The sequence below is a fragment of the Hippoglossus stenolepis genome, chromosome 3 (assembly GCF_022539355.2).
Source record: "Hippoglossus stenolepis isolate QCI-W04-F060 chromosome 3, HSTE1.2, whole genome shotgun sequence".
In the NCBI taxonomy this organism is placed as follows: Eukaryota; Metazoa; Chordata; class Actinopteri; order Pleuronectiformes; family Pleuronectidae; genus Hippoglossus; species Hippoglossus stenolepis.
Window position 1 is genome coordinate 312,978 of NC_061485.1, and position 14,011 is coordinate 326,988.

At 46.2% G+C, this 14,011-nt stretch overlaps 1 protein-coding gene across 2 annotated transcripts in view; it reads left to right on the plus strand.

Annotated features, from left to right (window-relative positions):
- Nucleotides 1-14,011, plus strand: part of LOC118105430 (metabotropic glutamate receptor 7) — a 103,353-nt gene that overhangs the window by 1,306 nt on the left and 88,036 nt on the right. The window lies entirely within an intron of this gene.

A 14,011-nucleotide genomic window follows, 5' to 3' on the forward strand; every position in this document is an offset into this window, starting at 1 on the left:
AAGCAGATTCCTCTACAACCTGCAGTGTGTGTGTGTGTGTGTGTTGTTGTGTTGTTGTGTGTTTGTGTCACTGAGGTGAACAGAGGATCATTGAAAATAGAAGTTTTCTCTTGACTTGTTTTCACACATGAACTCTTTAAAATATTGTCTGGACATTTTGTGGAGTTAGGGTTTCTCCTGTTTAGCAGCAGGAGATTGTCCGGGTCAGACAGGAATATGTGAGGAACATGTCAGGAACATGTGAGGAACATGTCAGGAACATGTCAGGATCATGTCAGGAACATGTAAAAAGTGTTGCGTGACGTTAAACATGCTCCAAAATGAGTTACGAGTTCTTTAGTATGTTAATTCCTTGGTGACATGAACCTCGTCTGTTTGTTGGTTGTTAACTGATGTGAACTTCTGGGGCTGATGCTGATATCGATACTGGGGAGTTAAACAGTACAGATACATCTGCCAATAAATTAAGTTTTAGAAAATGATTCAAAACATGAATTATTCTGTAATTTATTCAAATGGTTTATTCTGTACGAACAGAATCTTCTTCTTCTTCTTCTTCTTCTGCTGTTTCTTCTTCTATGGTGGAAGTGTAGTGGTGAAGAGCGAAGGTGAAGGGAAGTGTTATCAAACTTTTGCAGTTTTCTTACTGTGTGTTTATTGTATGATCATTGTTTTGAAAAAAAGCTGGATGTTCTCTTTTTACAGGAGACCCACAGCGATTGGCTGAATGAGACAGACTGGGGAGTATGGTGGGGGGGGCAGCACGTACTCAGCCATGGCTCTAACCTGAGCGCTGGAGTCGCTGTTTTATTTTCTCACTCATTAAACATGAACATTTTATCCAGCACAGAGATCGTGGCAGGCAGGTTTCTGACTATAAGAGTGGAAATACACAATATTATTTTTAATTTGATCAACATATATGAACAAAACCAAGGTCCTGAACGGGTTACTCTTTTTAAATTATTAAAAAACAAGTTGGGTAGTGTTGGTCAAGGGGAGTGTGTAATAATGGGGGGGGATTGGAACTGCTGCACGGACGTCACTTTAGACAGAACAGGACAGGAGCTCCATCCTCAGTCCTCCTCTGTTCTGGGCCAGACGGTCAAAGAGGCAGATCTAGTGGACGCGTGGAGGAGGAAACATCCTTCAACCAGGCAGTATACCTGGATCAAAATAACAGACGGCAGGGTGACTGCTGCCCGGCTGGACAGATTTTACATATCCGCTCCTTTTATCACCCGTGTGACAAACTGTCAAATCCACCCGGTTGGTTTCAAAGACCACCATTTAGTTTTAGTAGAGCTGCTTTTATCTCCTGCTAGAAAGCCTGGATCCTTCTGGCATTTTAATGTTAAGCTCTTAAATGATTTTAATTTCTATGGGAATTTTAAACTGTTCTGGGCCAACTGGGGATCCAAGAAAGAGTCGTTTCCCTCCCTGAGTCAGTGGTGGGAGGTCGGCAAGGGTCAAATCAGGGTCTTCTGCCAGCAGTACACCTCCTACTCTACAGAAAACATTAAAAGAGCAATGGAGCAGCTGGAGGCAGATATAAAGGAGCTGGAGAGTGTAGCTACCAACACGGAGCAATTACTAGTGAAAGGACAACAACTGAACTCCTTTCTCGGAGAAGGCCAAAGGAGCTCTGGTCCGAGCCCGTTTCCAACAATTAAGAGACCTACCACCTTCTTTTTAACCTGAGAGATCCGTGGCCCAGGGAAGCAGATGGTGTGTCTCCGGCTGCCGGGTGGGAACCTAACATCGGAACCAGCCGAGATGAGGAGACACGCGGTGGACTTCTATACCGACCTGTTTGGGGCAGAGGAATGTGACGGGAAGTTGTGTTGCCGAGTTGCTGCAGGACCTCCCACAGCTGAGTCCAGGTGAACGAGACACCCTGAGCTCCGACATCACTCTGGAGGAGCTGACCACTGCAGTGGCACAGATGGCTGCAGGCAAGGCACCAGGTTTGGACGGATTACCGGCAGATTTTTTACAACATTTCTGGAATATTATGGGACAGGACCTGCTGGATGTTTTGAAGGAGTCGTTTGGGAAAGGACTTCTTCCAGCCTCCTGCAGAAGGGCTGTCATATCCCTCCTCAAAAAGGGGATCTAACCCTACTGAAAAACTGGAGACCCGTCTCTCTTATGTAGTGACTATAAGGTTTTATCTAAGGTGTTAGCGAATAGGTTTAAGGTTTTTATGGAAGTGTTTATTGGTGCTGACCAATCGTATTGTGTACCAGGTAGGTCAATGCAGGACAATTTGTTTTTAATGAGAGACATTTTTGATTTGTGTACAACGTCTAATATTAATATTGGCATTATTTCCATTGACCAGGAAAAAGCATTTGATCGTGTCGATCGTTCATTCCTGTTTGCCACACTGCGGCAGAGGGGGGCCATGGACTAACGGACATCATCTCCAGGACGGCTGCTTTTAGACTGCAGGCAGCCCAGAGGCTGCTGTACGGCTCCCCACTGTGTTGGTCGGCTGTGGCACGCCTGCTGCTCTGGAGAGCCGGGGGCCTCGGGTATGATAAGCAGCTGTTCCTGATGAACTCTCCTCAGCACAAACTAACTGGACTGAGTTGTTATTATACCTCGGTGATAGATGCCTGGAGGACTCTCCATTAGGCCTCCTGACCCCACGCCTGGGATGTGGCTCTTTGAGGAGCCACTGTTCGACAATGGGTTCCTGGCCGACTCAGTCCTAACGTCAACATCAACTACGGTAAAGAACAAGTTCAGGGAGGCAGGTATAGTGAAGCTGGGCCACCTGACACGGACATCACTTGAGAGGCTGGCGGTGGTGACAGGGATAAGATCCACCAGAGTGCTGCGGAGCCTCGTGGACGAGGTGTGGCAGTCACTGCCCCAGCCTCTTTGGACCTTCGCCCAGAGCCAAAGTCAGGCTGACCAGTGGACAACAATACAAGAGTACAGGTTTCCTATCCTGAACGTGAGTCCTGCTGTGGGGGAGTGGAGAGAAGAGAGCGGCCAACTGCTAACCCTCAGGACTCCAGCACTGGGCACCTTCAACACCTCTGGAGGGAAACAGCTGTACTGCAGCTGTGTGAAGGTCCTGAACCGCCGCTCTCTTGCAGGAGTCAGGGAGTCGAGATGGACTGAGGTGTTTGACTCAGACTCTTCCCCTAGTGGCAGCTGGCGGGTCCTGTATAAACCTCCTGTGGAGAAACGGATGGCAGACATCCAATGGAGGATTATACATGGAGCTACAAACAGATACAGAGCTCACCTGGACCCAAGCACTGAGGGGGGGTGTCCTTTCTGCTCACTGCCAGAGACCCTAGAACACTTAGTAGTGTCCTGTCCCCGATTAGCTAACACTTTTAAACAGCTGCGGGAGTGGGTGGGGGGTTTAGGAGAGGTTTTCTCTGTGCCACTCTTTGTTTTTGGACCCGGGTACACAGCAAGGAAAAAACACACAATGGTTTTAATGAATTTTCTCTTTTCAAATGCAAAGATAGCGACTTGGATAAGTCGGAGGAACAAAGTGGCTGGGGGAGGCTGGACTGATCCACTGTCTGAGGGGTTGGGTGGCAGCTCGGCTGGAGATCGAACATGCGTACTTCACACTGTCAGTGGAGGGTTCAGGGCTGTGTGGGGTGTTGGACACGTCCTGTGCTCACTGGGGGACAACCAGTCTCTGGTTTTACATGTTTAGCAGAACATCTTTTAACTCTAGTGTTGGTGTATGATGTGTGTGTGTGCATGAAAGGAGTTATCCTTTCTGTTCACATAGTTGAATAATTAAGATTTACTTGACAATGTGTCATAATTAAAGTTATTCAAAAGTCAAAGTCTTCTCCTTCTCCTTCTTCTTCTTCTTCTTCTTCTCCTTCTTCTTGTTCTTCCTCTTCTCTTTCTTCTTCTCTTCCTTCTTCTTCTTCTGTTTCTGCTGCTTCTTGTAAAACCCTAAATTCCTACGTTCTCCTTATTCCTGATGATAAAGTCGTTCTGTGTCTCGTGTTGAGACGGTTTTATTCAAACTTAAAGACGTCAGAGTCAAACTGTCCGTTTGTGTCTCTGCTTCTTTTCTGGTCTTATTATTTCATATTTGACTCAGTCAATGACAAAGAATTTATTACTGCATCAACCCTAACCCTGGCGGTCCCAGTGTTTATCATCGTGCTTTCTCAAAGATCTGACAGAGTCGTCAATTGTGGAACCTGATGCTGTTAGCATCAGGTTTGGCGCCCTCTACATTTTGGGATTTGTCAGTGATTAATTGTCATTCTTGTTTGTTTGTTTTTACTTATACTTTAATGGCTTTTTACAGCCTTTGATTAGTCAAACTTGTTTTTAAATTGTCTTTTGGAATCAACTTGTCTTGAGGTCTTGTGTTAGACGGATGTAACATGAGGCCGTTACAGGAAACAAGCTCAGAATGAAACGAGGGTGATTCTAGTTTATTCTAATGAAGAAGATATTATGTGATAGTAACACTTGAGAACTTAAACTGATATTAAACATGTTTTGAATAAATGAGCTTGTTATTATTGGTGGTTACAGCAGTGACCTGAGCTCTGTGATCTTTAGCCTGATTGTTACCCAAGGTTTATGTTGATTTAGGAACGTGTTTTAAAATATGTTACTTAAATCCTGAGGCTCCAAATATATTTGAATCTCATATTAAAGCTGCTGTAAGTTTTTGCCGTTGCTACATAGCTAACGTTAGCATTAGCAGCTGTTCACTCACGGTCATTCCTATATTCACCAGCAGGTTCTTTCTCCAGGGTGAAAACAACACAGATGTGAACTCTTGTTTTCTTCTCTTTCTATCACTTCTTTGCTTCGACTGAGGTTAGCATGCTAACAGCTAGCCTCGGTCAGAGCACATATAATGACTCGGCCACATGTTCCATCTTTAATCTTTTCTGTTTCCGCCTGAAGTTCTGACGACACTGTTTGATTTTAATACGTCTTAAAAACTACAACGTTAAACCAAATAAACTCAGACTCTTCCCTCAGATTCTTTTTATTTATTTCCACAGTTCAACAACTTTTATAATTGTATATTTTAAATTATATTTATATTTACAAATACATACGGTGCTTTATGGTCTATTATTGGCTGAGATACATGAGATGCATGTAACTGTTGATTGGCTGATGTTTCAGAACCATGGACGGAGGATGTGTGTGCACCACACGCACCAGGACAGAAAAACGTTCGATTCTCTGAGTTTACTCATAGTTCATCGACGGTACGGTCAATGATTCACGTTTTTTTCTGATGAATAAACATGATATAAATATATATACTCAATGAATCTGGCCTTAGAGCTTCACATCTGCTTTAAACCATCTTTATATTTTATTTTATTATTCCTCAGTTGTTCTGATGGAAGGTGGATTAATGTGAAGTTCCTGGATTTGAACTCTGATAATTATCTAACGTCACCACCGAGTGAAGTTTCTCCTCCGTCTGGCTCCAGATTCTATCTTTTTGTATCACACAGACTCATAACTTGGATACACAGTTTTTGACCTACATTCATCGAAGTGCTCCAGCAGCTGATTCATTACAGTGGTGTTCACTGTGTTCCAGGTGGGAGTGAAGCTGCTGCAGAGGCAGAGCTGAAACCAGACAGACAATCTCTAAAAAACTTCCCATGTAACTTCCTCTGCTGCTTCCAACGCTCAGGAAGTCCCTGCTTCTGGGACGTTTGTCCTTGTACCATTAATCTATCATTAATGAATATGAATGAGTTTCCTTCAGAAAACTGTCAGAGTGAAGCTGCATCAGTAATAAAGTAGAATCAAATAGAATCATCACACAAATACAGAAAATGAAGTGGCTGCAGGATGGTGAAACAAATCCTCGTCCATCATCACAGCTCCTCGCCGCCTTATTGTAACGAGCTAAGTGACGATTTCTACAATCAAACTGAGAGAGAATATAATCAGAGGAGCAGGAGGGCGAGAACGTCTTTCCTAAAAAGGACCAGAATGAATGAAATCGAATGAAGCGGCAGCCTGAGTGTGCTGCTTATTAAATGCTTGTGAATGAAGCTCCAGCTCTGAACTAACTGATTGTCTGTAAAGATTCTCAGTCTTCCAGGTCCTGGTCTCCTCAGGAGTTATAGCATCAATGAACATAACTGGACTCCTGAATTATTCAGAATGATCCAGAACCTTGTTACAGAACCTTTATTATATTGATAGATTTATTATCATGTCAGAGAACCGTCCAAGGGTTTGGACATCCAATCACAATTCATAGTCTCTTGAGGTAAAGAGACTCCTCCCTCTCAGGTTTCTCTCTACCCATGACGACCCTTTGACCTCTGACCTCCGTGTGACAGGAGCTGCTTCTCTCTTTGTTGTGGTGCGCTTGTTTTGCCTCTCAGCTCGTCCCTCAGATGCCTCCTCACTGTTTTTAATGAAAGAATTGTTGTGATGGACTCAGTCGACCTCCTCACAGGCTCCGTCTATCACCAGACGCTGCTCGCACTCTCACGCTGTTTCCTCGTTTCTGCTCGTTGATTTTGGTTTTTACTTGGACACGGTTTTGGGTTCAGATTGATTTACTTCTGAGAGGCTTTTCATCCTTGGGCTTAAATTGAGTAAATGAAGTGTCACAGCAGGACGGACATCTCTCTACGTGGATGTAAAGTCAGTACTTGTTCCCGTTGTCTCTTCATCAGACTCTTATTAAGAACGGCTCAGGAAGAGGAGGATGAACAGAGACGACTTAAGAGAAGAAGAAGAATAGTGAAGAAAAAGGCCCTCTTCTTAAAACAGCTCAAATTGATTTGATCACGTCATGTAAAGATGTGACAGTAAGCCGACGTCTTCATTCAGCTTTTTTATCAACTGTTATAAATGTTCTGTATCAGGGATGAAAAACTAACATTTAATCGATGAGTCAGAACTTTTATAATCATGTAGAAAGAGAAATAAAACAAATTTTACTAAAACATTACATTTAAATCTTCATGACAATAAAACATAGAGTCACCTCGTGGACACTGTCGGTACAAACCTGCCGTCACACACCGTTCTCTTCCTCTTCCTGTCTGTCACAGTTTCTTAAATACAACTCACGACAGGAAACAGCTTCCTCCGAGCTGCAGCTTCACACGTTGAGTTTTAAGTTTGGATCCAGCAATTGACAAAAGTTTGTTTTAAAGGGGTAACATAGTGTGATTGACAGATCTTTGATCTGAACCTGTCGTTCTTTATTATTTATACCAATCTGAGTCTTTTGTGCAGGTTTATACGCAATTTATCTCTGTATCAGAAATAATCTCTGTCCACATCTGAAAACATGTGTCACATGATGCAAACAGGAAGTAGTTTGTCTACTAAACTCCTCTGAAGGAGGAACAGGTGAAGAGTCAGAGCAGGGATTTCTTTTCTCTGAGCGCCGACGAGGTGGAAGTGTTCCTGACAGGAAGTGTTAGCGACGCTTTGTGTTCACCGCTGGTCGTCGAGTCATGTGACTGATGAGAACCAATCAGGAAGAGAACGTCTGCGTCGTCGTTTACTAAAGTCTACGTTTCTGTTCGTCCAGACCAAGTTTTCAAACTGAAACGAGACCAGCAGCGTTTAGTCTCTGATTTAGAGGCTGGAAAACTCCACCAGGCGTAACCATAGCAACAGTTTTAAAATGTTGCTATGTGGATTGTAGCGTGTTTGATGCTGAACTGAGGCGTGGCTTTCTGACGAAGCATTTCAACCTGACAAACTCATCGTGATCTTACAAATACTTCACATGAATCTGAGCACTGACGGCTGCTCAGGAGCTCGCTCGTTGGCACGGTGACAGAAAAATCACAGCCGTAAAAAATCTCTGTGTATTTATGATGTATTATGTTTTCAAATGATTCTCAGCCACAGATCATGGTGTAAAGTGTGGAGAGGTCACAAGCTCCTGTCGTCTCAGTCCACTGCTCAACTGTACAACTGCTGCTTCTAGTGTCACAGGTGTGAACCTGCAGTAACAAGGTGTGAACCTGCAGTAACAGTGTGAACCTGCAGTAAAGTGTGAACCTGCAGTAACACAGTGTGAACCTGCAGTAACAAGGTGTGAACCTACAGTAACACAGTGTGAACCTGCAGTAACACAGTGTGAACCTGCAGTAACAAGGTGTGAACCTGCAGTAACACAGTGTGAACCTGCAGTAACACAGTGTGAACCTGCAGTAACACAGTGTGAACCTGCAGTAACAAGGTGTGAACCTGCAGTAACAAGGTGTGAACCTACAGTAACAAGGTGTGAACCTGCAGTAACAAGGTGTGAACCTGCAGTAACACAGTGTGAACCTGCAGTAACAAGGTGTGAACCTGCAGTAACACAGTGTGAACCTGCAGTAACACAGTGTGAACCTGCAGTAACAAGGTGTGAACCTGCAGTAACACAGTGTGAACCTGCAGTAACAAGGTGTGAACCTACAGTAACACAGTGTGAACCTGCAGTAACACAGTGTGAACCTGCAGTAACACAGTGTGAACCTGCAGTAACAAGGTGTGAACCTACAGTAACACAGTGTGAACCTGCAGTAACACAGTGTGAACCTGCAGTAACACAGTGTGAACCTGCAGTAACACAGTGTGAACCTGCAGTAACAAGGTGTGAACCTACAGTAACACAGTGTGAACCTGCAGTAACAAGGTGTGAACCTGCAGTAACAAGGTGTGAACCTGCAGTAACAGTGTGAACCTGCAGTAACACAGTGTGAACCTGCAGTAACAAGGTGTGAACCTACAGTAACACAGTGTGAACCTACAGTAACACAGTGTGAACCTGCAGTAACACAGTGTGAACCTGCAGTAACACAGTGTGAACCTGCAGTAACACAGTGTGAACCTGCAGTAACAAAGTGTGAACCTACAGTAACACAGTGTGAACCTGCAGTAACACAGTGTGAACCTGCAGTAACACAGTGTGAACCTGCAGTAACACAGTGTGAACCTGCAGTAACACAGTGTGAACCTACAGTAACAAGGTGTGAACCTGCAGTAACAAGGTGTGAACCTACAGTAACAAGGTGTGAACCTGCAGTAACACAGTGTGAACCTGCAGTAACAAGGTGTGAACCTGCAGTAACACAGTGTGAACCTGCAGTAACAAGGTGTGAACCTACAGTAACAAGAGTGTGAACCTGCAGTAACACAGTGTGAACCTGCAGTAACACAGTGTGAACCTGCAGTAACAAGGTGTGAACCTGCAGTAACAAGGTGTGAACCTGCAGTAACAAGGTGTGAACCTACAGTAACACGGTGTGAACCTGCAGTAACACGGTGTGAACCTGCAGTAACAAGGTGTGAACCTACAGTAACACAGTGTGAACCTGCAGTAACACAGTGTGAACCTGCAGTAACACAGTGTGAACCTGCAGTAACACAGTGTGAACCTGCAGTAACAAGGTGTGAACCTGCAGTAACAAAGTGTGAACCTGCAGTAACACAGTGTGAACCTGCAGTAACACAGTGTGAACCTGCAGTAACACAGTGTGAACCTGCAGTAACACAGTGTGAACCTGCAGTAACAAGGTGTGAACCTGCAGTAACAAGGTGTGAACCTGCAGTAACACAGTGTGAACCTACAGTAACACAGTGTGAACCTGCAGTAACACAGTGTGAACCTGCAGTAACAAGGTGTGAACCTGCAGTAACAAGGTGTGAACCTGCAGTAACACAGTGTGAACCTACAGTAACAAGGTGTGAACCTGCAGTAACACAGTGTGAACCTGCAGTAACACAGTGTGAACCTACAGTAACACAGTGTGAACCTACAGTAACAAGGTGTGAACCTGCAGTAACACAGTGTGAACCTGCAGTAACACAGTGTGAACCTACAGTAACACATGTATTGATGAGATATTAATTTCTTTGATGTGATGAGGAAGGAGAAGATGGGAAGAGAAGCTCCGTGTGTCATGTGTCCCCCGACATTCTAGACCTATAGCAGCAGAACTAAGATCAGGACCAAGACAAACCTGGTGGTGATAAGGTACGATGAGCTCTTTAAGGTTTGATGCTGCCATATTATTAATGTAGGTGAGGAGGAGGATTTTAAATTCTAAATGTAACAGGAAGCCAGTGTAGTGAAGCTAACACAGGAGACATGTGGTCTCTGGTCCTGGTTCTCTTCAGGACACGTGCTGCAGCATTTTGGACAAACTGCATGTCTGATGTTTGAGATGTTACGCAAGTAAAAGAAGGCGGTCCTAGAAAGGTGTTTTAAGTGAGAATCAAAGGACAAATCGGGATCACTCACAATTATTTATACTGGAGAAATTGTCATTTACATTGATGTCCTGTTTAATTACAGAGAAAGACTAAGAGGATAAAATGCTTATAAACATTTTCACAATGGAGAGAAATCTGCATCATCAAATAAATTACTATTCAAATAACTAGGCCCACACATGTAAAGTAAAAATATTGTTATATAAACATAATTGAAAGTAGACGTTGGAAGTTTAATTTAAGGACGTGCTGTAGTTTATCACAAGGACAAGTGTAATTAAGCTTGTTGACACCAAATATCCATATCCTCTCGTAATCCTGAAAAATGTGAAACTCTGAAAGCGAATCCATCAAATCCTCGTCTGACTGAAGGATGATCATGTTTGAAGGAAGGGGGCGTCGCCATCCACACGGTGACCTCATGACAACAGGCATCATCGACCGGGCTGTGACCTCCGACCTGTAAAATACAAGTGAATAAAAGAAGGAGAGAAGGACGCTCACACTGTTTGACGCTGTCCTGTTCTGATCCTGAACTGACATTGTTATTCATGGTGTAGAAACGACTCTTCTCTGCAAACAGTCGTTACATAAACAGCTGAAACAGCAGCACAATGAAGAGTGGACGAGAAGAATAAAGGGGTGAAATTATAATGACATCGCTGTATAATGAGAGAACAAAACAAAAAAGAAACACAGGCTTCAAACACTGACGTACCGGCTCATAAAAATAATGAAATCATTAATTAGAGCACGTAGCCGGGCTCCGTCCCAGATGATTATTCTGCATATCTGCTGGGACTCCAACAATGGCTTCTGTGGTTCCCTTTATGCTTTGTTCTCTGTCTTACATGCAGATTGAGCCACTGCAGCGGCTGCACTCTCACAGCGAATCCCCGCTGCACTGCCGGAGAGGAACTCTGAAACATTACTCACTGCTCAGCCGTCAGATAGAGCCGGAGACTCTCCAGGCTGCAGGACACACTCCTGTATTGATCAGACGTCAGGAGAGAGGCGTCGCTTCTGTTATTGCAGGAAGAGTTCACGAGATTCATCTTTGAATGCAAAAGAAAACCTTTATTGTCATCAGCACAACACAACAAGATCTAAATCACTGCTCCAGTGTTGCATAGACAACAGAATAAAATACAAAGCACTCAATCCAGTGAACTAACACAACATAAACACATTCCACACCACACATACATATTACAGGAAGTCATCACACCGTAAAGAAAAGTAGAGCAGGCGAGTACCTTGGGCAAAAGAGATCTGTGAATCAGTCAAGCAGCGTGAGCAGCTCTGACAGTCTGAGGCTGAAGAGGCTGGTTCTTCGTCTGAGCGACGCTCACAGCAACGCTGCAGGGACGTCCACGTCGGGCCCTCAGCTGCGGGGACGTCCACGTCGGGCCCTCAGCTGCGGGGACGTCCACGTCGGGCCCTCAGCTGCGGGGACGTCCACGTCGGGCCCTCAGCTACGGGGCGTCCACGTCGGGCCCTCAGCTGCGGGGACGTCCACGGCCCTCAGGTGCGGGGACGTCCACGTCGGGCCCTCAGCTGCGGGGCGTCCACGTCGGGCCCTCAGCTGCGGGACGTCCACGTCGGGCCCCAGCTGCGGGGCGTCCACGTCGGGCCTCAGGTGCGGGGCGTCCACGTCGGGCCCTCAGCTGCGGGGCGTCCACGTCGGGCCCTCAGCGGGGCGTCCACGTGGGCCTCAGGTGCGGGACGTCCAGTCGAGCTGGGCGCACGCGGGCCCTCAGGTGCAGGGATGTCCACATCCACGTCGGGCCCTCAGCTGCAGGGACGTCCACGTCGGGCCCCCAGGTGCAGGGATGTCCACGTCGGGCCCTCAGCTGCGGGGACGTCCACGTCGGGCCCTCAGCTGCAGGGACGTCCACGTCGGGCCCTCAGCTGCAGGGACGTCCACGTCGGGCCCTCAGGTGCAGGGATGTCCACGTCCACATCGGGCCCTCAGCTGCAGGGACGTCCACGTCGGGCCCTCAGGTGCAGGGATGTCCACGTCGGGCCCTCAGCTGCGGGGACGTCCACGTCGGGCCCTCAGCTGCGGGGACGTCCACGTCGGGCCCTCAGGTGCGGGGACGTCCACGTCGGGCCCTCAGCTGCGGGGACGTCCACGTCGGGCCCTCAGCTGCGGGGACGTCCACGTCGGGCCCTCAGGTGCGGGGACGTCCACGTCGGGCCCTCAGGTGCGGGGACGTCCACGTCGGGCCCTCAGGTGCGGGGACGTCCACGTCGGGCCCTCAGCTGCGGGGACGTCCACGTCGGGCCCTCAGCTGCGGGGACGTCCACGTCGGGCCCTCAGCTGCGGGGACGTCCACGTCGGGCCCTCAGGTGCAGGGATGTCCACGTCCATGTCGGTGATCCTTTGCCTTCTCATGTAGCGCCACCATCAGTTTAACAACGACCTCAGCTGCTAAGTAGCTAATGTTAGCTTGCTACGTTATGTCCGAGTTGAGCTTGCAGCACCACTGTACCTGGGTACAAGCGATCAGAGCAGCTAGCATGTGTCCCAGCACCAAACCAGGAAGTGTCACAATCAGTTTCCTCTGCTGCTGAACGTAGTTTCCTGTCGGAGCAGGTTGTGGTGAAGGTTTCGTTATAATCTGTCCTCGGGCCGGAGCTAGCTGTAGCCTAACCCTAACCCTTCATATCAGGTATAAACACGGCTGCAAACCGAAAGATCTCGTCCATGTGAAGAAGCTGAAAGATGATTTCAAACTCTTTTCCTGTTGTGTTGCTGCTGCACAACGGAAGTCTGTGTTTCTCTGGTGTTTTTCTTCCTCCCTCACAAAAACACATGATCATCTCCTCTTCTTCAAACACGTCTCCCGCTCTTTTCTGTTGTGGAGCCGGGCGCTGACACCGTGTCAGCCTGTCACCGCCTTTGTCTTCCTCGTTGGTGCCGTCACCAGGATCCCCCCCGCTACAGGAAGCTGCCAGAAAGCGTTACAGCCTTCACTCGGCTCAATTCTCCGAGTATCAGCTGACGACGTATAACGACAGTAATGAACGAGGCTTCGCTCTCCTCTCTCTCTGTCTTCAACATATGCTTAGAGACTCGCTCAGAGGGCGATCGATCGTCCCACTCTGACGTTCATCAGGCTCAGGTCCAAACCGTTCATCTGCTTCAGCATCAATTCAGAGTGATGCAGCGTCAGCTACGTTAGAACCATTAATACTTACATCTCTTTTTCCTCTTTTTGTCAAAGGCTCATTTGTTCCACTCGCTTCTTAATGAAATCAAAGTTAAAACTTATTCTGTCTTTAGAGGAAAAGCTGTGGAGGATGATCAGGAACATAAAGTGAGATATGATTTCTGTTGTAGGGAAATTAAGTATTTTTAATCTTTATACATCTAAAAAATCCTGTTATGTGACTTTTGGAAATGGATTTAGTTTTGAGGTAAACCAGTAAAAAACAGATTTATTTGTCTGGTGATAAAAGTGTGAAAAAAAGAAACGTTTTAATGACTGAAATTATAATCTGAGTCGAGAATCACTCCCATGTTTGGTGTTGTTAGGTTTTTATTCTGTTTACGACCAGAACATAACAACATCTCTCTTTCGACTTTGAGTCTTTTTCTCATTTGATCTTAAATGAAAATGACGCCTCTGTACATGAATAGCAAAGAGCAGGTCGTGCATCAGGGAACAGAGACGTACAACAGCGTATCATCAGCATAAAATGGTCTCTGGATCTCAGGTTTGAAGTCAAATTACAAATGTGCAGCTGCAAGTGGTCACAAACACCAGAGTGAGGCCGG